General features: G+C 35.1%; 1 long non-coding RNA gene and 1 pseudogene across 1 annotated transcript; both read left to right on the top strand.

The window, feature by feature from the left end:
* Positions 1-6,924: 6,924 nt before the first annotated feature.
* On the top strand, positions 6,925-7,880 carry LOC125264565 (annotated as a pseudogene).
* A 13,401-nt stretch (positions 7,881-21,281) lies between these two features.
* On the top strand, positions 21,282-22,830 carry LOC125249715. Its single transcript, XR_007180613.1, has 3 exons — positions 21,282-21,356; positions 21,591-21,687; positions 21,764-22,830. It is a non-coding gene; the product is annotated as an uncharacterized LOC125249715 (long non-coding RNA).
* The last annotated feature ends 2,112 nt before the right edge of the window (positions 22,831-24,942 follow it).

Below are 24,942 nucleotides of genomic sequence, written 5' to 3'. Positions count from 1 at the left end.
AACCTTTTGTGCCTTCTTGTTCAAGTGGTTCATACTTTTTGTGCACCAAAAAACAAAATAACGACTTTATTCAACAATATCTAGTGATGGGCGATTTCAAAACACTGCTTCATGAAGCTTCGACGCTTTACGAATCTTTTGTTTTGAATCAGTGGTTCGGAGCATGTGTCAAACTGCCAAAGTCACGCCCCCCCAGTGGTGAACCATTGAAATTTTGAAACACTTATAATGTAACAAAGCCTCGTTTACTGAAATCACATGACTTTGGAGCTCTGAATCCCTGATTCGAAAAAGATTTGTAAATCACTAGATATTGTTGAATAAAGTCATTTTGTTTCTTGGTGCACAAAAAGTATTCTTGACACTTCATAACATTAAGGTTGAACCATAGGCGCCGATCCCATGGGTGCTCGGGGGCTGGAGCACCCACGGAAATGGTCGAGCACCCACGGAAAAATACGAGATATTTTCCATGGATTTTAACAAGTAAAAAAAATCGATTGCAGCTATCAGAAACGATCCTTATATTAGTTTATTTAAGGCCGTTTCTATGACGTTATTTTAATGGCAAAAGTCGAGAGCGCTTTGAGAGCGCATCCAGTGTTGAGCGAGCACAAATCTCTCAACTACCAGTCGGATTTCCTTCACTCTCGCGCTCGCTCAGAATCAGAACTCAAACTGTCCTTTCCCTGTCCCTAAAATGGTCTTCTTTCCTGGATTTAAAGTTGCCAGAAGCTTTTAACCACCTGACGTTCATGACTGACTGACAAAATAACAGTGTAGGCTACCTTTAGGTAACGCTATCTTCAGATTTCAGCGAGAGCACGACAACACTCATGAAAAGAATGTGCTTGTTTTTGGTCCAATTCAAATGAAACATCCAGTTGACGTTCATTTGAGTTAGCCTAAATAATAAGTGATGAAGGGGGGGGTTACTGGGCACCCACCGGCAGAAACATAAATCGGCGCCTATGGGTTGAACCACTGTAGTCACATGAACTGTTTTAAATATGTCTTTAGTAGCTTTCTGGGCCTCACTGAGCCATCTGATTTTGTGAAAAATATCTTAATTTGTGTTCTAAAGATGAACAAAGCTGTGAAACGACATTAATACAGTGGCGGAGCCAGGATTTTTTCAGAGGGGTGGCCAGGCAGGGGCCAGCAACCAGTCTGGGGTGGCACAGAAATCGTCATTATTTCAAAATAAAAATTTGTTTGACTATAAAGTACAGAACTGTGCCTACAACACAACTGAATAGAGTTCATTTGTACTTAATTAATTGAGATGAGTGAATTTGACCTTTTTTTTTTTTTTTTTTTTTGCATTCCTCACTTGCAGGCATATTAATAAAGTGGCTCACACTATAGCTAAATTTCAACTTGTTAAGTCAGCTTGTTCTGGTTCTCAAAACACCCAATAACTTGTTCTCCGTTGTTGCATCTCCATGGATGAGACATCTACATACTGTACTTCAAAGATTATTCTGTTTCAAAAATTAACCAAAAACGTAAACTAAATTTTAAACTTTCTATATTGTCAAAATAAATAATTGCAACAGTTCTATCATACCTAAATAAACTCAGTACAAAGAAAAAATGTGTTCTCTTTTGAATTCCCATTTGCTGATGCGGAAGCAGAAGTCAACAGCACATAAATGCCAGAATGTAAAATTAATTATTTTATGCATTTTAATGTGATAACTTTTGTTTGTACTTTATAAATGATTGCAAAATTAGCATCTTCTAATACAAATGCACAGGTCTCACATTTATTTATGCATTAAAAAAATTACATATCAGTTTGTGCCTTATATTGTGATCTGACATAGCAGAATATTTTAGTCCAGAGACATGTGATGCATAAATCTCAAATAGGCCTACAATTATGCATGCACAGTTTTAATGCAGCTTTAATCGCCTTTTTGGTTATTTCATGACTTAATAGATGACAAATTACGAAGTTGCATGCTTCGTTATAGTGAGTAATATACAGCGCGCCGTACTTGTGCGTGATTGAAAAGTGCGCGTCTTGCAACCCACCAGTTGAGAAACATTTACGTAAGCTATATACAGTGAGTACGGAAAGTATTCAGACCCTCTTAAATTTTTCACTCTTTGTTATATTGCAGCCATTTGCTAAAATCATTTAAGTTCATTTTTTTCTTCATTAATGTACACACAGCACCCCATATTGACAGAAAAACACAGAATTGTTGACATTTTTGCAGATTTATTAAAAGAAAAACTGAAATATCACATGGTCCTAAGTATTCAGACCCTTTGCTGTGACACTCATATATTTAACTCAGGTGCTGTCCATTTCTTCTGATCATCCTTGAGATGGTTCTACACCTTCATTTGAGTCCAGCTGTGTTTGATTATACTGATTGGACTTGATTAGGAAAGCCACACACCTGTCTATATAAGACCTTACAGCTCACAGTGCATGTCAGAGCAAATGAGAATCATGAGGTCAAAGGAACTGCCTGAAGAGCTCAGAGACAGAATTGTGGCAAGGCACAGATCTGGCCAAGGTTACAGAAACATTTCTGCTGCACTTAAGGTTCCTAAGAGCACAGTGGCCTCCATAATCCTTAAATAGAAGACGTTTGGGACGACCAGAACCCTTCCAAGAGCAGGCCGTCCGGCCAAACTGATCACTGCAGCCCTCCACCAGTCGGGGCTTTATGCCAGAGTGGCCCGACAGAAGTCTTCTCCTCAGTGCAAGACACATGAAAGCCCGCATGGAGTTTGCTAAAAAACACCTGAAGGACTCCAAGATGGTGAGAAATAAGATTCTCCTGTCTGATGAGACAAAGATAGAACTTTTTGGCCTTAATTCTAAGCGGTATGTGTGGAGAAAACCAGGCACTGCTCATCACCTGTCCAATACAGTCCCAACAGTGAAGCATGGTGGTGGCAGCATCATGCTGTGGGGGTGTTTTTCAGCTGCAGGGACAGGACGACTGGCTGCAATTGAGGGAAAGATGAATGCGGCCAAGTACAGGGATATCCTGGACGAAAACCTTCTCCAGAGTGCTCAGGACCTCAGACAGGGCCGAAGGTTTACCTTCCAACAAAAAATGGCTGTCCACCAACGTTTACCATCCAACCTGACAGAACTGGAGAGGATCTGGAAGCAGGAATGGCAGAGGATCCACAAATCCAGCTGTGAAAAACTTGTTGCATCTTTCCCAAAAAGACTCATGGCTGTATTAGATCAAAAGGGTGCTTCTACTAAATACTGAGCAAAGGGTCTGAATACTTAGGACCATGTGATATTTCAGTTTTTCTTTTTTAATAAATCTGCAAAAATGTCAACAATTCTGTGTTTTTCTGTCAATATGGGGTGCTGTGTGTACATTAATGAGGGAAAAAAAAGAACTTAAATGATTTTAGCAAATGGCTGCAATAACAAAGAGTGAAAAATTTAAGGGGGTCTGAATACTTTCCGTACCCACTGTATAATGTCCGTCATTCACTGTTGTTCTGCTGAAGCTCATTCGGCACTTGTATCATTTCCGCGAGCATTTGACTTGCGAAGGCAAAGTTGGAGTGCACGTCTGAAAAGTCTCCCGTTTTTTTGTGGTCTTAAAAAGATGGTTCTGTGTTTAAATAAACGCAATTCTTGTCAACAAAAAAGTAGACAGAAACTGTGGTTGTGAGCCAGGGCCATCCCTGGCTCACCCCCTGGCTTTGCCCCTAAATTAATGACAGCATTTTAATTTTTGGGTAAACTAACCCTTTAAGTGTTCATCCCATTAGATGAAGTCAAATTTGATTAATTTGAGCTTAATTGATTTGATTTGAGTAGTAAATAATTGAGAAGATTTATTTGTGTATCACAAATTTTGTTTGAGCTGACTCTCTTTAATTGATCATAAAGTAGCAGAAAGTTTTGGAAATGCTTCTTGAAAATAAGCCAAACTGAAAAAGTACTGTTTTTTACTGTATCTTTTTTATTATACTTTTTTACTGTTTTTCCCATACTTTAGTATGTGGAACAAATATCACTTTTAACTAGTTGCTGATTAGCTTGCATATTAGCTGTTTATTAGAACTTATAAAGTACAAACTGATGCCTTATTCTGCATGACCTTATTCTTCATCCCTTAAAGGTGATACAGAGGATCTTTTCGTCGACTGAGAAACCAAAGACTGTTAGTGAGTTTTTGAAATGAGCGCATGCGTAAGAACAACCCCCCTCCTTCACAGCTCATTTCGAGGGAACGCCTCCCAAAACTCGTGCACGAGTATTGGAAAATGAGTGTTTACCACCGGCATTCGCTGTGTCGTGTTAGTGGATTCATTATATCGGACTCACCGCAGGTAACTCATAATCTGCAGTTGTTACTTGGACTTGATTAGGAAAGCCACACACCTGTCTATATAAGACCTTACAGCTCACAGTGCATGTCAGAGCAAATGAGAATCATGAGGTCAAAGGAACTGCCTGAAGAGCTCAGAGACAGAATTGTGGCAAGGCACAGATCTGGCCAAGGTTACAGAAACATTTCTGCTGCACTTAAGGTTCCTAAGAGCACAGTGGCCTCCATAATCCTTAAATAGAAGACGTTTGGGACGACCAGAACCCTTCCTAAGAGCAGGCCGTCCGGCCAAACTGATCACTGCAGCCCTCCACCAGTCGGGGCTTTATGCCAGAGTGGCCCGACGAAAGTCTCTTCCTCAGTGCAAGACACATGAAAGCCCGCATGGAGTTTGCTAAAAAACACCTGAAGGACTCCAAGATGGTGAGAAATAAGATTCTCCTGTCTGATGAGACAAAGATAGAACTTTTTGGCCTTAATTCTAAGCGGTATGTGTGGAGAAAACCAGGCACTGCTCATCACCTGTCCAATACAGTCCCAACAGTGAAGCATGGTGGTGGCAGCATCATGCTGTGGGGGTGTTTTTCAGCTGCAGGGACAGGACGACTGGCTGCAATTGAGGGAAAGATGAATGCGGCCAAGTACAGGGATATCCTGGACGAAAACATTCTCCAGAGTGCTCAGGACCTCAGACAGGGCCGAAGGTTTACCTTCCAACAAAAAATGGCTGTCCACCAACGTTTACCATCCAACCTGACAGAACTGGAGAGGATCTGGAAGCAGGAATGGCAGAGGATCCACAAATCCAGCTGTGAAAAACTTGTTGCATCTTTCCCAAAAAGACTCATGGCTGTATTAGATCAAAAGGGTGCTTCTACTAAATACTGAGCAAAGGGTCTGAATACTTAGGACCATGTGATATTTCAGTTTTTCTTTTTTAATAAATCTGCAAAAATGTCAACAATTCTGTGTTTTTCTGTCAATATGGGGTGCTGTATGTACATTAATTAGGAAAAAAAAAATAACTTAAATGATTTTAGCAAATGGCTGCAATATAACAAAGAGTGAAAAATTTAAGGGGGTCTGAATACTTTCCGTACCCACTGTATAATGTCCGTCATTCACTGTTGTTCTGCTGAAGCTCATTCGGCACTTGTATCATTTCCGCGCGCATTTGACTTGCGAAGGCAAAGTTGGAGTGCACGTCTGAAAAGTCTCCCGTTTTTTTGTAGTCTTAAAAAGATGGTTCTGTGTTTAAATAAACGCAATTCTTGTCAACAAAAAAGTAGACACAAACTGTGGTTGTGAGCCACAGCCACCCCTGGCTCACCCCCTGGCTTTGCCCCTAAATTAATGACAGCATTTTAATTTTTGGGTAAACTAACCCTTTAAGTGTTCATCCCATTAGATGAAGTCAAATTTGATTAATTTGAGCTTAATTGATTTGATTTGAGTAGTAAATAATTGAGAAGATTTATTTGTGTATCACAAATTTTGTTTGAGCTGACTCTCTTTAATTGATCATAAAGTAGCAGAAAGTTTTGGAAATGCTTCTTGAAAATAAGCCAAACTGAAAAAGTACTGTTTTTTACTGTATCTTTTTTATTATTACTTTTTTACTGTTTTTCCCATACTTCAGTATGTGGAACAATTATCACTTTTAACTAGTTGCTGATTAGCTTGCATATTAGCTGTTTATTAGAACTTATAAAGTACAAACTGATGCCTTATTCTGCATGACCTTATTCTTCATCCCTTAAAGGTGATACAGAGGATCTTTTCGTCGACTGAGAAACCAAAGACTGTTAGTGAGTTTTTGAAATGAGCGCATGCGTAAGAACAACCCCCCTCCTTCACAGCTCATTTCGAGGGAACGCCTCCCAAAACTCGTGCACGAGTATTGGAAAACGAGTGTTTACCACCGGCATTCGCTGTGTCGTGTTAGTGGATTCATTATATCGGACTCACCGCAGGTAACTCATAATCTGCAGTTGTTACTCCTGTCTCCTGACAAAAACATTGCATGCGGCGCCTGTGGAGTGTGGAAAATTAATATGTGTTCCCCAAATTAAAGTGTAAACCATCATCTACCTACGATCTGAGGAGATCAGGTTGGAAAAAATTGGTCTTAGATATCATCTTAGACAGACAGGAAGGTGTCTGGTGAGAAACCACACATTGACCAGATCTTCTCAGGTAATAAACATGTGACCTATTTACATGACCTTGATGCATCATATAAAGGCATCTTCCTCATCTCTTAGTTTGAAGCGTAGTTGTCGTCCGGCTGTGAGTGAATGACTTTTCTGATCTTCTCCTCTCGTCTGACAAAAAGAGATAAGATTATTCTCAGGTTAGTTTGTTGTTAAAGAACAAGGTCAATATAACACTTTCATCAGTGATTATTTCAAAAACTTCTTGTCAGAACGTATATGAATTTAACTTGTATTAAGAAACTGGTGAACACAGTTTAATTGTACAAATCAATGTGCATATTCCTTTCCATTATATTTTGAATTATAGATGCTGTTTCTGGTTGTGTTTCAGCATCTGTTCTTCATTAGTTCACTAGATCTGAGGGATTGACTAAATCAAGATGCTGCTGATCATTGAAGCTCTTCTCTTTTTAGCTGTTCTAAGACAGGTAAGCTTGTGTTCTGGTATGAATATTACAGACATTAATACTGAAGATGTGATCATTTTTGATTCGTGTTGCTGCAGGATCACAGAATTGCTGTTGAAGAAACAACATATCCATTGGATATGGCACCGGACTCTGTTGATGACCTGTATTAGAAAATGGCAGATCTGGTGGAGAAAGAATATCTGAAGAAGGAAAAAGAAAACTCAGAGATTTTTAGAGAGGCTTGGATAAAAGCTGAAAATAAAATCAGTAGATGGAATATTTTGAGCAAACTAAAAAGAACACATAAAATTGCCATACGTGTGTATACTGATAATGACTTATATAGTAAATTCAATGGTGACACTCGTACTGGCAAACAAAATTACAAAGGAATGACATACAAATGGTATTCACTTCACTTTCTGTTAACAGAAGCGATACAGATTCTGAAGAAAAAACAAAATAGATGCTTTGATACTTTTCGTGGTACAAAATCTGGCTTTAATGGTAATGTTTTTGAAGACGTTCGTTTTGGCTCATTTGCATCATCCTCTCTTGATCGTGAAAGAGCAAAAGAATTTGGACGTGTATCTTGTTTTGAAATCCACACTTGTGAAGGTGCTAATGTGACAAAATATTCTACGTATACTTATGAGGAAGAGGTGCTGATTCCTCCTTATGAGAAGTTTAAGGTCACTGCTGTCAAGACAAGAACGGATGAGCCAGATCTCTGGTGTGAAGACTGTGTACACATTGAAAAGCTCTGGAATAAGAAGTGACCTGAACTGTGCTCTATTCAATGAACCAACCAAGACCATAACTATTCCCTGAACAAAGTGCTTTGATTTTACATGATGTGCATCAGTTCAGGACCAAAAATATGATAAACATCTCTGGTGTGACACTGTGTCCAGCTCTGGGAAAATAAGTGATCTGAACTGTACAATAGCGCATCAAACAGTTGCTTTCTTTAATGTTGTGCTAATTTTAACATTATTTTCTTATGTGTTTAGATAATCTGTAGTTACTGCATATTTCCTGCTGTTACTGAGCCTTTATTGTCTTGTTTTATTGAAGCGCAGCATTTGTCTGATGTTACAATGTAAACTTCTTCTGTCAACCAAATAAATCTCTCAAGCATCTTTTTTCTTCTCATAAATTTTGATAAACAAAACATTTTATGATTGTAGCAATTTTTCATCATAAATAGATGTTGCACTAGTTAATGTGACAAGTCTGTGTGGAGCCCACATGATCCATCTTGTTAGAGGAGTTTCAAGATGGAGAAGTTCATTTTAGCTAATTAAGAAAACAAAAAAGAAATGTAATGAGGTTAATGGGGGATATATCAATAATTGGGAGGGTAATATTGTCAAAGGCGGAAGGTATGTCTAAATATGTATATGCATCTTTATAATTAGATAAGGCCACGTTATTTAAAAAAGGAAGTAATTTGTAACACCAAGAGCAAGCTGGGCTTGAGGTCTTAGATTATAGTACACTTAATGACACTTTCAAAATTCAGTGGGTGATAGATTTTATGAAGAAACATATTTCCTAATTATATATTTAATTCTCTTGGAGGAATATACTTTTTGTTGAAATGTAATATAATATAGCTTTCGGAGGCAGCCTCTTTTCTTGGAGGCCCGAACTTGCCAATCAAGGTCTTCAAGACTGCTTGTGGTGCAGCAGGTTGCATCTAAACTCTGCAGGACACTGGGAGGTTTATATTACCATTTCCATAAACCATTTTCTGGCACTGATAGAGCTGCTGTCATCTTATAAAGATATATTTACAAAAATAAATAAATACATAAAGAAAGTATTGCAAAAGAAAAATAAAGTGTTGAGAAAAAAGAAGTTTTGCAAACAAAAATAAATAATTGCAAAATAAAAATAAAGTAGTGCAAAATTTAAGATGTAATTAATTGCAAAAATAAATGACAGCTGTAAAAGAAGCTTAAAGGGCACTTATTATGCAAAATTTTAATAAATGTGTGTTGGCAGTGTGTGAATGGTGTTCTGTTGTTGGATGTAAGAGTGAACATAGGAGTCTTCATTTTCTTCTAACATCTGAGCCACTGAGGATGCAGTGGATTTGTTTTATTTTTGAAAGTAATGCACCCCAAAATATTCCTAAATTAGTTTATGTCTGAAGATGTAAGGTGGTGTAATTGAAGATGATGCATAAGTCCATCAGGAAGGCCAAGATAATCATATCTTGAAGTATGAATCAGATCTTGATATGAAGTCTCATTTTTTTTTGTCTTTTAGCTTTAAAAAAGTTAAAAATGTAATCCAAAAAATAGATCTCAATGGGAGCATAAAAAAAAATTTATATATATATATATATATATATATATATATATATATATAATTTTTATAATTTGATATATATCTAAATTATAGATATATATCAGTGGCGTGCAGTTGTGTTCTGAAATGAGGAGGCACATTTATTTATTTATGAATCAATGTAAATTCATGCATTACTCTTAACATTGACACATCTTTCTTGTTAAATGAACATTACATTACATCAAAAAAGAAAAAAAGAAACCAAATACAATTCAATTTTGTAATTTTACATTAACAATGTAATGTTCTATTTATCAAAACCAAGTCAGTCTCATCAAGTTAGTGATTGAAGCATTTCTACATTCATTCCAAAATAATAACTAAAGGCAATAATAATTTAAACAATATATTTTATTTGTGTATTGATGTTTTTCTTTGTGATTGTCATCTTAGGCTATTTTGGATCATCAGTCATGCTCCGTAAACACCGTCTGTCACAGACACGAATTGTATTTTTAATTTCACCAGGCTGATTGCACTAAAAAAAAAAACAGCAGTCATCATGATTTCAGCCCGTTTCAAGTTTGATTTTGACGTGACATAAAGCAGTGATATGTGATCTGTTTACTTACTTACTTACTTCCTATTGACGCCATCATTTGTTCATTTAAACTGATGCGGAGAACGCGCACGTCAACAAAAGGCAGGATTTATCGCACAAACAAATCATATCCAATCATAACCAATTACATCCAATCATAGCGCGATGGAGACATTGCCTCCTCTCACGTGACTTTCCCCCATTCATTCTCAATTACCCCCACAAAACCCACCACACGCCGGGGGTCTGATGGTTTTCTATGGTTTCCTATGAGACCAAAGGGAGGCACGACTCCTGCTGTAACTTTACCTGTGGGTGTCGCTGTTGGGCAGTGTTCCTTAAGAAATATGCATGACTTATGCTCTTTTTAATGTCATGATTTGTAATATTTTGTTGTTTTATATGACATATGATTTATTTTCTCATCCTATTTTTTTTTGAGGAGGAACCCCCCCTGAGAGATTATATTTATATATATATATATATATATATATCAGGAATCTAAATTCCTCTTAGCGGTATATGAAGAAGCCATCAACAAAGGATCCTTACCTACATCACTTAGACAGAGTGTCATCACCTTGATCCCTAAACCTCAAAAAGATATTATTACTAGAAAATTGGCAACCTATCTCATTATTAAATAATGATTATAAAATAATGGCAGCAGTTTTTGCAAAACGTATGAAAAATGCCTTAAATGAGATAATTGATGAAGCTCAATGTGGATTTATGAAAGGATGTCATATATCCTCTAATATTTGTTTAGTTATTGATTTAGTACAATATAGCAATTTACTAAATAGAGACCGTTTAATACTTTTTCTAGATTTTAGAAAAGCTTTTGATACAGTAAGCCATAAGTTTATATTTGATTCCCTAAAACTCTTTGGTTTTGGACAATATTTCAAGTGTAAAAACTATGTACTATGGTAGTAATAGCTCTATTAAACTTGCTAATGGAACATCTCCCAGATTTGAAATAAACCAAGGCATCCGTCAGGGATGTCCAATTTCTGCATTTCTTTTTTTTAGTTGTAGCTCAAGTGTTAAGTAATATGATAAACCAACACCCATTTAAAGGTCCCGTTTTTCGTGTTTTTTTGAAGCTTTGATTGTGTTTATAGTGTGCAATATAACATGTGTTCATGTTTCGCGTGTAAAAAAACACAGTATTTTTCACATAATTTACTTATCTGTAGACCGCTGTTTCCACTGTCATAAAAACGGGCTGATGACTTCCTTGTTCTATGAAGTCCCTCCTTCAGAAATACGTAACGAGTTCTGATTGTGCCAGCGGTTCCTGTGTTGTGATTCGACAGCAGTTTAGCGCATCTTGCCCGGAAAGGTCACGCCTCTTACCATAACGTGGAGATGCACGCGCTCAGTGTTATTGTAAACATGTCTTTAATTTTACCCTATCAATTTAAGCCGGAATCAGACCCGGTGATTGGACTGCGGGATGAAAATAACAGCGTTTCGACGACATGGCGACAAACACACTCTACAAACGCAAATCTTGTGTATTCCTGTGGGCGGAGGTTAGTCAAAAAACTGTTTTAGTGACGTCATTAAAGAAGGAAGTAGAGGGATGTAGTCCAAACTGGCCGTTCGATGTAGGCGACTTCTGTTAAATAAAATATCTCGCTTGGCATTGAACTTTGAGCTTTAAAATTTTACAGATTTTATTTATACTCTAACAACAACATTACACACTAACTAAAGTTTGAAACATGGGATCACGAAGAACGGGACCTTTAAAGGAATTGAAATTCATGAAAGGCAAATTAAAATATCGCAACTTGCTGATGACACGACAATTTTTCTTGGGGATAGTACTGAGGTTTGGCTCTGAATATAATTAATAGCTTTTCAAAATTCTCTGGTTTGTTTTTAAATTTGTCTAAATGTGAGATCTTACAACTCAAAAACAACAACCTATCCAATGTGTGTAATATTCCTGTTAAAAGTATAGTAACCTATTTGGGAATTAAAATTTCTAAAAAATACTGATGTAATGGGCAACTCTAACTTTATGCATGCAAAAGAAATATAACTCATGGTTAACAAGAGATCTTTCTATTCAAGGGAGAGTTTTATTGAGTAAAGCAGAAGGTCTCTCGAGAGCAGCATACCTTTTTTCTTCTCTTAGTGCTCCAAAGGATATATGCTCACAAATGGATAAATTACTCTTTAAATTCATCTGGAGAAACAAACCTCATAAAATTAAAAACAACGTCCTTGTTAATAAATTGTCTAATGGTGGGTTAAATGTTCTAAATTTTACTACTTTCAACCAAATTCAAAAAAATTAATTGGCTTAAAAACTTTGTAAAAAATCAAACAAGTATTTTCAATATAGTCCCATATTTTTATTTGAAAAAAACTTGGGGGTTTAATTTTTTTGTTGCAATGTCCTTATATAACTGGTAAACTTCCTGTTGCTTTGGCAAATTATCATAAACAAGCATTACTCTTTTGGTCACTTTTGCACAAACACAATTTTTCTCCTAGCAGATGTTTTATATGGAACAATGGTAATATCATTTATAATAAGAAGTTATTGTACATGGATAATTGAGTTCAACACAACATTTTAATTGTTAACCAGCTCATTGACAAAAATGAGCAATTATATACATACCCTAACTTTATTTCAAAATGTTTTTTTTTTTTTTTTTTTTGTGAATGAAAAAGAATACAACAGAGTAATTAAGGCTATACACAATGGCATAATAATGTTAACCAAATTCTCAGACGTAGATGTTAATAATACAACCTTACAAAATCCTCAACTTTTTGTAAATGGTCTTTACTTTTTTGATAAACATTTTAATAACAATTTTATAAGAAATTCCTTTAATGTTGGATCCATTCCTTCATGTCAATCAAAATGGCTTAAACCTCATTGTATATCTTGGTACAGCATTTGGACTTTACCATATAAATATATCATTTCTAATAAAGTAAAAGAAATCATTTACAAAATTATTCATAGATGTTATCCTGTAAATGCAGCCATTAGTAGATATATCCATACTGTCTGTGATAAATGTACTTTTTGTAACACATCATCTGAGGATAATGAACATTTATTTCTTTATTGCCCTTTTTCTATTTCTTTTTGGACTGACTTTAAAATAGACATAACAAAAAAATTAAATAGAACTCTTAATTTAGAACCCCATGACATTTTACTTTGTTTTCAAAACCCATATTTTTCTCAAAAACAAAATTATGTTATTAATCTTTTAATTATTTTAGCAAAGTTTTATATTCATAAGACAAAAATAACTCAAAAGAAACCCTCATATATTACATTTTATAACACCGATGTTACAATATATTTTGAAACTCTTTCAAACATGAGATCACAAAACAAAAAGCTTATAAAAACAATACAAATTCTGAAGCTTTTCAAGTTCATGTAACTGCCCTAATAATATGTAGTACTTTGTATCCTATTTTTTTTTTTTTCTCTTTTTTTGTATACATTTTCTTTTTGTATTTTAGTTATTGTTGGTACTCTTTGTTTTATATGCTCTGATATGTATTACAATGTCTTATATTTGTCTTGTTAAATAAAAAAAATAAAAAAAAATAAAAAAAAGTTTGTTTCTGATATAAAGAAGCGATATCGCCATCTAAGGGCATTGAAGGTACTATATCTTGTGCGTTTTGCCTTTACTCACCCAAAACTTGTCAACAAGGATACTTTACATGAATGTGAGTGCATTAGCAGGTAGTTTCTGATCGCAGGAGTTTGATTTATTAGATGAGGAATTGACTGTAGCCGGTGATGAGGCTCAAACCAGCACATACAGTAGACTTTGACTATTTAATTTTACATAACATTGTTTTATTTATCCGCTATATTGACAAGACCGTTTTGACAGATATTGGTTTACTTATGGCCACTTGAGCTCAACTGAGACTTGAGAGTTTGTAGATGTTTAAAAGGTTGTTGTGTCGACCTTGATTTATTGCAATATTGAGATGTTCAGTTTTATTTTGATTTTAGAAAATAAACTTGATTTCTCATCTTAGAAATTAATTGCTTCTTATTTTCACCGGCATGTCTCTCAGAACTAGTGCATCTTTGAGCCTACATTCAGCATGAGTAAAATACTTCAGTACTGTTAAAATCAGATACTTTAAGACTTTTACTCAAGTCGTATTGGAATTGGTGATTTGTAACTTGTAATGGAGTCATTTTCGCTGTAAGGTATCAGTACTTTTACTCAAGCATGGTTTTCAGGTACTCTTTACACCTCTGACTATGAAGCTTTGAGAGAATGCAGTCCAGAATACTAAGTATCAGTATTATTCAAACATTGTTTCCTAGTGTTTTCCTGATAAGACTTGATGTTCCTTTTAAACTCACGTCACCTGTTACCAATTCACCTTGAGGACTGTTTCAAAACAGTTTATCTTGGATATTCTATAGTCTTTTCACTTTAATTTTGTCCCGTCCCAACTTTTTTTGGAGTGTGTCGCAACTATCAAAAAATATGTTTATATTTTGCATACAATTAAGCCATTAAAAACATCAGAAATCTTTTCTTAGTACTTTTGTCAGTTAAATAAAGTTGAAACAGACTGACCAAATAAAAGACTATTTATTTTGTTGCATGTCCTAACATTTCTGGAAAAAAAAAATAAAAGTTGAGAAAATCTACAAATATACTTTGAATATTTTGTCACATTAGCACGTTCAAAACAAGATACAGTTCTAAAATCCTCTGCTACTGTACGACTAAGAGATGATGAAGCAAATGAGCCTAAATGAACTTATATGTTGAGAACACTGATAAAATTCATCATTCGTACCATGAAAAGTTGAATAAGATGCATTTTGAGTTTTCTTCAGAATCTGTATCGCTTCTGTTAAAAGAAAATGAAGTGAATACCATGTAAAAGTATTGTCTTTGTATTCTTGTTTCTCAGTACAAACAGGATTATTGAATTTGCTATATTCTTCATCACTAGTGTACGCATACATAGCAGTTAAATGATCCCTGGTCAACCATCATATTAATCATTGACAGAGTTCAGTGCCGTATCCAGTGGAAATGTCTGTCCTCTAACAGCAGCTCTGTGATCAACACCAATCATAACGATCACATCATCAGTATTCATGTAATATTCATCCTTGAACGCAAGCTCACCTGTCTTAGAGCAGCTAAAAAGAGAAGAGCTTCAGTGATGTTATATTTAAGGAGTTCAGGAGCAATGACAAAAAAATGAAGATCAGAGAATTTATTTGCTCACAGCCAGACAAAAACAGCGATCTTCAATCGTAAGGTTGGGATAGTTAGCATGTTATATTGGATATAATGTGTGTGTTCTTAGACGTCACGTGCATGTGTGTGATAAGAGTTTTCACTTCATGACATGAGGCGGTACAATCTCTCATTATTTCTGCAAAAAGGTAACTGTAGTGAGGACATGAAGAAAATAAAGTATAGAAATTAAAAGTACCTCAGTAGTTCCTTCCTGCCAGAGCAAATTTACAAATATGATGCACCCATATATTAATGATTGTAGTTCTTGAACTCCTTTGATGGCATGATGTTGAGCTCTTTTTAAAGGTAACACTTCATTCCTCAAGCCCCAGAGAGAGACAACGAAGAGTAAAGACTCTGGAAAACTTAATTTTGTTGTGGTGGACAAAAGAACATCTATTAAATAGTATTTCTGAAACTGGAATTAAGAAATGGAATGAAATGATGCCATTTGTTTTTGTGTTTTTAATACTTTCTCAAATGTGTACAAAAACAATGATCAGGAGACCACAAAAAAACGACATACTAATGTCAAAATATTGTAAAATATTCAATAACCAATTTCAAATGACCACTTTCAATACAACATTGGGATCTTCAAAATGACTGGAAATGTTTTTTGAAGATCTTTTGGCCTCAGTGATATTCATAAATATCAAGTGTGAAGTGTGAGTGAGAATAAAGGCTCAGAGAATGCAAATGAAATGATTGTGATTCAAAAGTTTTACAAGGTATAGATGAGGACATTCATTCAGGGTCATTTGTATCCTCTTATCTGACACCTGTAGGTAAAAAGACCTTTACTGGACTGTGCAGTGGAGTGCATTGAGCCTCAGATATACTGTATAACACAAGTTCTGTCTGGCCAGGGTTGCAAAACAATAAAAATATTCAGAGTCTTTTCTCTCTTTCATGGTCACTCACAGCAATTTCGAGACTTGAGAAGTGAAGTGTTGCCTTTTAGAAAATAAGATTATGTCTGTAATCAAAGGGGTTCAGGAAAAATAAGCATTTAAAATTACAGTGTACATACAAATTTTTTTGGACAGAAAGATTTTTAATGTTTTTAAAAGAAGTCTCTTCTGGCCACCAAGGCTTCATTTATTTGATCCAAAATACAGTAAAAACAGTAATATTGTGATTTTTTGTTGTTGTTGCTCAAGAAATATTTATTATATATATAATTTCTTTTCAGGATTATTTGATGAATAGAAAGTTCAAAAGAACAGCATTTGTCTAAATTAAAGCTTTTGTAACAAAAGATTCATAAAGCTTCATGAAGCTGTGTCACTCGATTTTGTTGAATAAATTTGTTAATTTTTTTGTTTTGTTTTTTTGGCGCACAAAAAGTATTCTTGTGTCGCTTTATATTAAGGTTGAAGCTGTTTTAAATATTTTTTTAGTACGATTCCAGCGTTTTGAAATCACCCATCAATAGATATTGTTGAATAAAGTGTTTTTTGATTTTTTTGGCGCACAAAAAGTATTTGCGTGACTTTATAATATTAAGGTTGAAGCTGTTTTTAAATATATATTTTTAGTAGCTTTCTGGGCATTGAAAAAGGAAATTAACTTGCTGTCAATAGAGGCCTCACTGAGCCATCAGATTTTATCAAAAATATCTTCACCTGAGGTCAGTTTTGAGAGGCTGCTTCGGGAAAAGGTGTGGGAGCGGAGCGAGGAGTGGACCGGAGCGTTTTTTAAAAGTCGGAGTTTCATGGTTTTCACTCGCTCCGAAAGCACTCCACTGCCGCTCCTTCACAAGTACAATTCATGCCAACGGCCCATAATAGCAGGAATTCACACATTAAACAGATTTAGCTAGCTTGATACAGATGGATCACTCAAATCAGGAAAATATTGAAGGTTATGATGATGGCGATGGGCATGAACGGGAGGTTATAGTTCTCAAGGAATTTGTTTGTATCTTCCAGATACTGAATATGATTGGGTGAAAGCACATTTTAAACAGGTAACACTGATTCACACATGCAGTCACTTTCTCACTAATGGATACTATCAAATGTAATCGGTAACGCTTTAGTATAGGGAACACAACTGCTTTTCCCTTAATAAATACCTAATTTACTGCTTATTAATAGTTAGTAAGTTAGTTGTTAAGTTTAGGCATTGGGTAGGATTAAGAATGCAGAATAAGGTCATGCAGAATAAGGCATTAATATGTGCTTAATAAGTACTAATAAACAGCCAATATTCTAGTAATATGCATGATTAAAAGACCCTAAAATAAAGTGTTACCATGTAATCTTACAGTGCTACTTTATCATTTAGAATGAGCAGAAATATGTAAGCAATGTAGCGACCTGTAGATAAAATAACTGACGGAAGCGTACTGTTATTTTCATCTTTCCAAACGAAAAATGCATTGCAAAAAGCAGCAATGGTATTTAACTTTTAATGCTGATAACCATGCAATAAGCTTGGCATGTCATAGGATGTTTGCACACCCCAGAGGCAGTCCGGGTTCTAAAGCCAGTACTTCATAGTTCCAAGGAAGGATGGGGGTTGCATCCTATCTTAGATCTGCGGCACTTGAACCGTTCTCTGAGGAGACTCGGGTTAAAGATATTAACTGTCCCGCTAATCATGAGTCAAAACAGTTCCGAGGACTGGTTTGTCATGATAGATCTAAAGGATGCATACTTCCAAGTTGCTCTCACTCATCGCAATGCATATCCCATGGACCAAAATTTGGGAGCAGATGTCCTGTTCAGGCAGGGGCTGAAGCCCGGGAAATGGAGATTCTACCCAGATCTGTTGGTGTCACAAGATATGACTCACTGTCTGCTCTGGTTCTCCCTTACCGCAGGGCCGGATGCCATGGTGCCTCAACACTAGAGCTCCTCTCATGAGCAAACTTTATATCATAGTTGAAAGTTCACATTTGGACACAGCTAACTGGATTTCCTTCAAGATTGTCTCTCTGATGGTTGTTCCCCATCCACATTTAAAGTCTGCGTGAAGACCAGTCACCACTAAGTGGTGGACCTCTGGGGAAATATTACCTACTATTACCTAATTTGATTCCTTCATGGCATTATGAGGATGAGGCCTGCAGCACTGGTTAGAGTCCAGGCAGGGGGATCTAGCCGTTACTGAAGAAGAGTTGTCCCTAGCACTCTTCTGACCTTTGGCCTTGGCTTATTGCCTTACAGGCCTTCATCATCCTCCTGTGTCAGTGGACTACATCTATTTTGTATGTCTGCTCAGTGAGAAAGACTGGGCCCACCAAGAGGGCTGCCCAGCTACCAAACTAACAATCAGCAGGTGGATTTGGGAAGCAATTTCTGGTCTCGAGGCGTGCTGTCTGCCCTCGCCTCTGCCAGTAAGCCCATTCCACCCAAAGTATGGCAACAAGACCTTTGTTGTAAGGTTTTATAGACTGGACCTGCTTGGCTATGCTGGGGTCTTAAAGGATTAGTTCACTTTCAAATAAAAATTTCCTGACAATTTACTCACCCCCATGTCATCCAAGATGTTTGTGTCTTCCTTTCTTCAGTCGAAAAGAAATTAAGGTTTTTGATGAAAACATTCCAGGATTATTCTCCTTATAGTGGACTTCAATGGAGCCCAAACGGTTGAAGGTCAAAATTACAGTTTCAGTGCAGCTTCAAAGAGCTTTAAACGATACCAGACGAGGAATAAGGGTCTTATCTAGAGAAACCATCGCTCATTTTCCACAAAAATACAACTGTATATGATTTATAAACACAAATGATCGTCTTGCACGTGCTTCCGCTTTCCGTATTCTTCAGAAAGCTTAAATTGTGTGTCCTACGCCTTCCCTATTCTACTAAACGAAACTGGCGCCGCGTTAAATAGATGCCAAATGCAGTTCTAAAACGCTCTGGTACTGAACAATTAAGAGAGGAGGATGCAAATGATCCAGAACGAACCTGTGTGTCCAGAATATCCTTATCAAATTATATTGCTTCTGTAAGTGAACTTGCAGCCATTTAGTTTTTCTTATCAGTCTGTGGTTTGTGATCATATAAGGTATGTGAATACGTTAATGTTATAACTTTGTATTGTTCTTTATCAATGCAAATAGTAGTAATTTAACAGTAGTTCAGTTATTATATACTCTTACGATACAGTATATCTGAGGCTTAAGGTGTGCCACTACACTGTCCAGTTCACTGCCAGATAAGAGAAGAGGACACAAATGAACACAAACTTTTGCATTTCCAGTCTTTAACCCCCTTCACACTTCTGATATTTGAGTTAAGAGGTCAAACATGTCAGGGAAAAAACATCCTACATTCATTTATAGGTGTAAATGTGGGAATTTAACATTCAGTCCAGATAATGTGAGTCTTAGATGAGGACAGGGCTGTCTGATTGGCTAGATTACTTTTTTCATCTGTCATGGATATAAAAACTTATTTAATATCTTGTCATAGTTTATTATCCTGTGTATGGTTCTTTAGTGGTTGTATTTGTTCAACTTTAAGAAAGAATTGTTTAAAAAAAAAACTTCTGAAATTGTATTTTGTATTTTTTTAACATGTTCTTCTGACTACAAAATAACAATATATATATATATATATATATATATATATATATATATATATATATATATATATATATATACACTACCGTTCAAAAGTTTGGGGTCAGTAAGATTTTTTAATGTTTTAAAAGAAGTATCTTCTGCTCACCAAGCCTGCATTTATTTGATTAAAAATACAAACAAAAACAGAAATATTGTGAAATATTATTCCAATTTAAAACAGCTGTTTTCTATGTGAATATATATGCTGAAAATTCAGCTTTGATCACAGGAATAAATTACAATTTACTATACATTCACATAGAAAACAGCTGTTTTAAATTGGAATAATATTTCACAATATTACTGTTTTTGTTTGTATTTTTAATCATATAAATGCAGGCTTGGTGAGCAGAAGATACTTCTTAAAATATAAAATCAAAGATACTTCTTAAAAATATAAAATCAAATTGTGCAGATATAATTTTTGGCCAAGCTGTCATTCAAAGAAATTATGCACTCAAAATAAAAAAAAATGAATTGTTGGATTTACATAAAAAAAGAAGTGTCAAGTGGTTCCATGCAAATATATTGAGTAATCTGTAAACATAACAATTTAGTTGTATAAACAAAAGAAATTTAAGTAAAGTTGACAAAATTTCTTTGAGTAAATACAAATCATTTGAATGTCACTGTTACATAATATTTATATGTGCAGTTTACTTAATAACGTTGTTTATTATGTAAGGTGAAGACATTTATTGAATTAATTTACCTTATTAAATGACCTATTTTCTCTACAAAATACACTCAAAAAATTGTTCATTGAACAAACTCAACTGAATTGAGAGCAGGAATTTCATCCTATAAACATGCACATAAGAGCGCACAGCCTAAACACAGGCAACACTCCTCTGCATAATGGTAACCTCAAAATTCAAAAACATTACAGAAACTACTCTAAATATACAACATAACTTAACATTAAACACTAACATAAACTAACAACATCTTTCCCTTTACTGAAAAACACATAAAATAACACTTTAATCCCTTAATTTACTCTCTTAATGTACTCCCTTGCAAAGCATGCTGGGAACTATGGATCTCTACAGATGTAAATTTGTGCATTTCACTCAGCAATGTTACGCTGACTAAACAAACACTTATTAAGTAAAGCTGACAATACTCATTTTTAGTAAAAACAACGCAGTTAAATTACGTTCATGTAGTTAGGGAGTTTTTTAAGTAATGTGAACAAGGGTGGTTTGAGTGAAACTAACAACAGTGAAAGTTAATTTTTTTGAGTGTGAACACACAAAAACAGGAGAGAACCAATGAAACACTGGTTATGTTGTAGTCAGTGAATGCTTTTTCCTGTGAGCCTTTTGTTTTTCTATAGTAAAATAAAACATGTAGCTGTAGTTTGCCTTTTTTTGCCAAATAATTTTGTCAGATAAATACCTTAACCAAGTTTACGGTACCACTACTGTACCTGTTTAAGCAATAAGAACAATGACAGACTGTACTGCCTAAATTCATGCAATTATTTCTTATCACACATGTGATGTCACAGATCATAACCAATATAAAAGAGCCATCCCAAGATCACAGTTGTTGTCTGGCTGTGAATGATCTTCGTCTCCTGAGCTCCTGAAGAAAATATCGAATAGAAATTGTCAGAAGACAACTGTATTCGCAGGTAATTTCATTGGAGGATATAGAAAAATGTCTATTTTGACACTTTCATCTTTTAACATCACAGGTTTAAATATGTATTCCACAGGATATTGCATTAGAGCAGAAAATACCAGTTCTACAAATGTAAAATTGCATTATGCTAGAACTTGTAGTGAACAGTTCTGTTAGTCGTATTCTAGTCACAGATTTTGTACTGTATTTGTGAGCCGCTGTTGTGTTTCTGGTTGTGTTTCAGCATCTGTTCTTCATTAGTTCACTAGATCTGTGGGATTGACTAAATCAAGATGCTGCTGATCATTGAAGCTCTTCTCTTTTTAGCTGCTCTAAGACAGGTAAGCTTGTGTTCTGGTATGAATATTACAGACATTAATACTGATCATGTGATTATTATGATTCCTGTTGCTGCAGGATCACAGAGCTGCTGCTGAAGACACAGAATATCAATTGGATATGGCACCGGACTCTGTTGTTGACCGGTATTACGGCTGTGAAAAGAAAATGACAGATCTGGTGGATAAAAAATATCTGGTCACGGAAAAAAATAACTCACCTAATTTTAAAGCTGCTTGGATAATAGCTGACAAAGAAACCAGTAAATTTAATGTGTTCAGCAAATTATCAAAACAACATAAAATTGCCATAAAGGTGTATGCTGATGATAATGTACGTAGTGAATTCAGTCGTGACACTCGTGCTGGCAAACAAAGCTACAAAGACAATACATACAAATGGTATTCACTTCACTTTCTGTTAACAGAAGCGATACAGATTCTGAAGAAAACACAAAATAGATGCTTTGATACTTTTCGTGGTACAAATGATAAATTTACTTAAGAGAGTGGAGAGGTTGGTTTTGGGTCATTCACTTCAACCTCTCTTGATCGTGAAAAAGCGAAACATTTGGGACGTGTGTCTTGTTTTGAAATCCACACTTGTGAAGGTGCTGATGTGACAAAATATTCTAAGCATCCTGAGAAGAAAGAGGTGCTGATTCCTCCTTATGAGAAGTTTAATGTCGCTGTCAAGACAAAAACAGATGACCCAAATCTCTGGTGTGAGACTGTGTACATACTGAAAAGCTCTGGAATAAGAAGTGACATGAACTGTGCTCTATTCAATCCACATTAAATTTATGTGATATACTCATGTGCATCAGTTCAGGACAATACAAAAACATCTCTGGTGTGACACTGTGTCCAGCTCTGGGAAAATAAGTGATCTGAACTGTACAATAGCATCAAACAGTTGCTTTCTTTAATGTTGTGCTAATTTTAACTTTATTTTCTAATGTGTTTAGTTAACCTGTAGGTACTGCATATTACTTTCTGTTATTGAGCCTTTATTGTCTTGTTTTACTGAAGCGCAGCATTTGTCTGATTGTACGACTAAAGGTACACAATGTAAACTTCAGAAAACCAGAGTGCTTATGCTTTTTTAAAGATTCAGATTCAACTTCTGTCATCCAAATAAATCTCTCAAGCATCTTTTTTCTCTCATAATTCTTTTTGATATACAAAACTTTTTATGATTTAAGTGATTTTTTTTTAAATGTTAAAAAGAAGTGCTCTACCAACAGAAGAGGAGATACAACCAAAAAACCAAAATGCATATGAACTGAAAAAAGGTGCAACACTCACTCTTACAGCACTACAGGAGAAAATGGAAAAGGTAGAAGTTCAATGAAACAAAATATATGGTAACACTTTAGAATACTGATCCTTCATTAATGAATAACTACACAGGAACAAATGAGTAATGCATTATTAACACTCTAGTAACTACTATTAACTAACAAGAAACTCTGATGAATGAATTAGTAAGTAATAGTGCTCAGTTGAAGGTGGTAGTTCACTATTAGCTAATCAGTAACTACTGTTTTTTTCATACCTCCCAGAGAACTACTAAGAACTACTATATACATGTTCGTAATTAATGTGAATAATGCATAATGTATAATTAATTCTAAAAAAACATGATAACTCTCTAGTAACTACTGAAGTCATTGTAAACTTTTGAGGTTTTTGTAAAGTATTGGATAGTAATAACTCAAGAGTTACTATATAACTCTAAAGTAACTACTTCTTATTTGGATCAGTATTCTAAAGTGAAGATCATAGTAACCCACTAGTAATTACTTAAGTGTTACTACATCCTTCTAAAGGACCTACTAATTATTTGGATCAGTATTATAAAGTGAAGATCATGGTAACCCACTAGTAATTACTTAAGTGTTACCAAATATATCATAAGGAATTACTGTACAAAAACACACAAAAACATCAAAAGTTTACAAAGACTCCAGTAGTTACTAGAGAGTTATCATGTTTCTCACTTTAGAATACTGATCCAAATAATTAGTAATTCCTTCTTAAGTATTTAGTAATACTTCAGTCATTACTAGTGGGTTACCAAGGCCTTTACTTTAGAATTAATTATACATTATGCATCATTCATGTTAATTATGAATCTGTATATAGTAGTTCTTAGTAGTTCTCTGGGAGGAATGAAAAAACAGTAGTTACTGATTAGTTAATGGTGAACTACCACCTACAACTGAGCAATTCATTAATCAGAGTTACTTGTTAGTTACTAGAGTGTTAATAATGCATTATTCATTTGTTCCTGTGTAGTTATTCATTAATGAAGGATCAGTATTCTAAAGTGTTACCAAATATATATATATATATATATATATATATATATATATATATATATATATATATATATATATATGGAATATTCAATAAAATAAACTATAATCAGTTTCCTGATTCATACCTCTGGGAAACAATAGCCAAGTTTCCATCCAGTTTTTGCGCTGTTTTGTTAACAAAGCAAATATGCACAAAAAAATATTTGTGAAACTTGCTGTCTCGAGGCTGTTTCCATCCAGTTGGCCTTTTACAGATAAAATGGTGTGTGAGATGACGTCATCCCTAAAAAATTGCATTGTCGCATAAGTTTTGCTATATCTCTAAAAAATCTCTAGAAAATCTGCCCTTCAGCCGTTTCCATACAACTTTGCGTATTTAGCAAATTCTTATCATTTGCATCCCAAATATTTGAAAAATGTAGAGAGTAATAGACTAATATAGTAGAGAGACTACTAAAATTCGCCAGTACGCCAACTGCTTATTTTCACTTATAATGTTATTAAATAGGAGGATGTCGGTGAAGTGGAGCAGCTCACCTGACAGGACTTTACTGCCTTTATTTGAACAGAGTTTGAATACAGTTTGGATAGAGCAGTTCATTTGTCCAGTATGCAAAACCATAAAAAGACTGGTACAGTGAAATTGTCAGACTCAGACGGAGATAGAGATGTAGATCAAGGGTCTTCAACCGGGGGTCCACAACCCCCAGGGGGTCCGTAGCGGTACTGCAGGGGGTCCGTCAATTAATGTTTGATCACCATTTTTTGTAAAAAAAAAAAATTAAAACATGGTTAAAAAAAAAAAATCACAAAGTCTAATTCCAATATAAGCACCCTTAAAAACAAGCATGAACACCCTCAGCTGATACTGTAAAAATATAATATACAACACTGCATTTTGAGTTTGCGCTCAAACTCTATCTTTTGCCTCTCA

This window comes from Megalobrama amblycephala, linkage group LG1 (assembly GCF_018812025.1).
Source record: "Megalobrama amblycephala isolate DHTTF-2021 linkage group LG1, ASM1881202v1, whole genome shotgun sequence".
NCBI lineage: Eukaryota > Metazoa > Chordata > Actinopteri > Cypriniformes > Xenocyprididae > Megalobrama > Megalobrama amblycephala.
The sequence above is the reverse complement of the archived record's forward strand: the minus strand, read 5'-3'. Positions and strand labels throughout refer to the sequence as shown.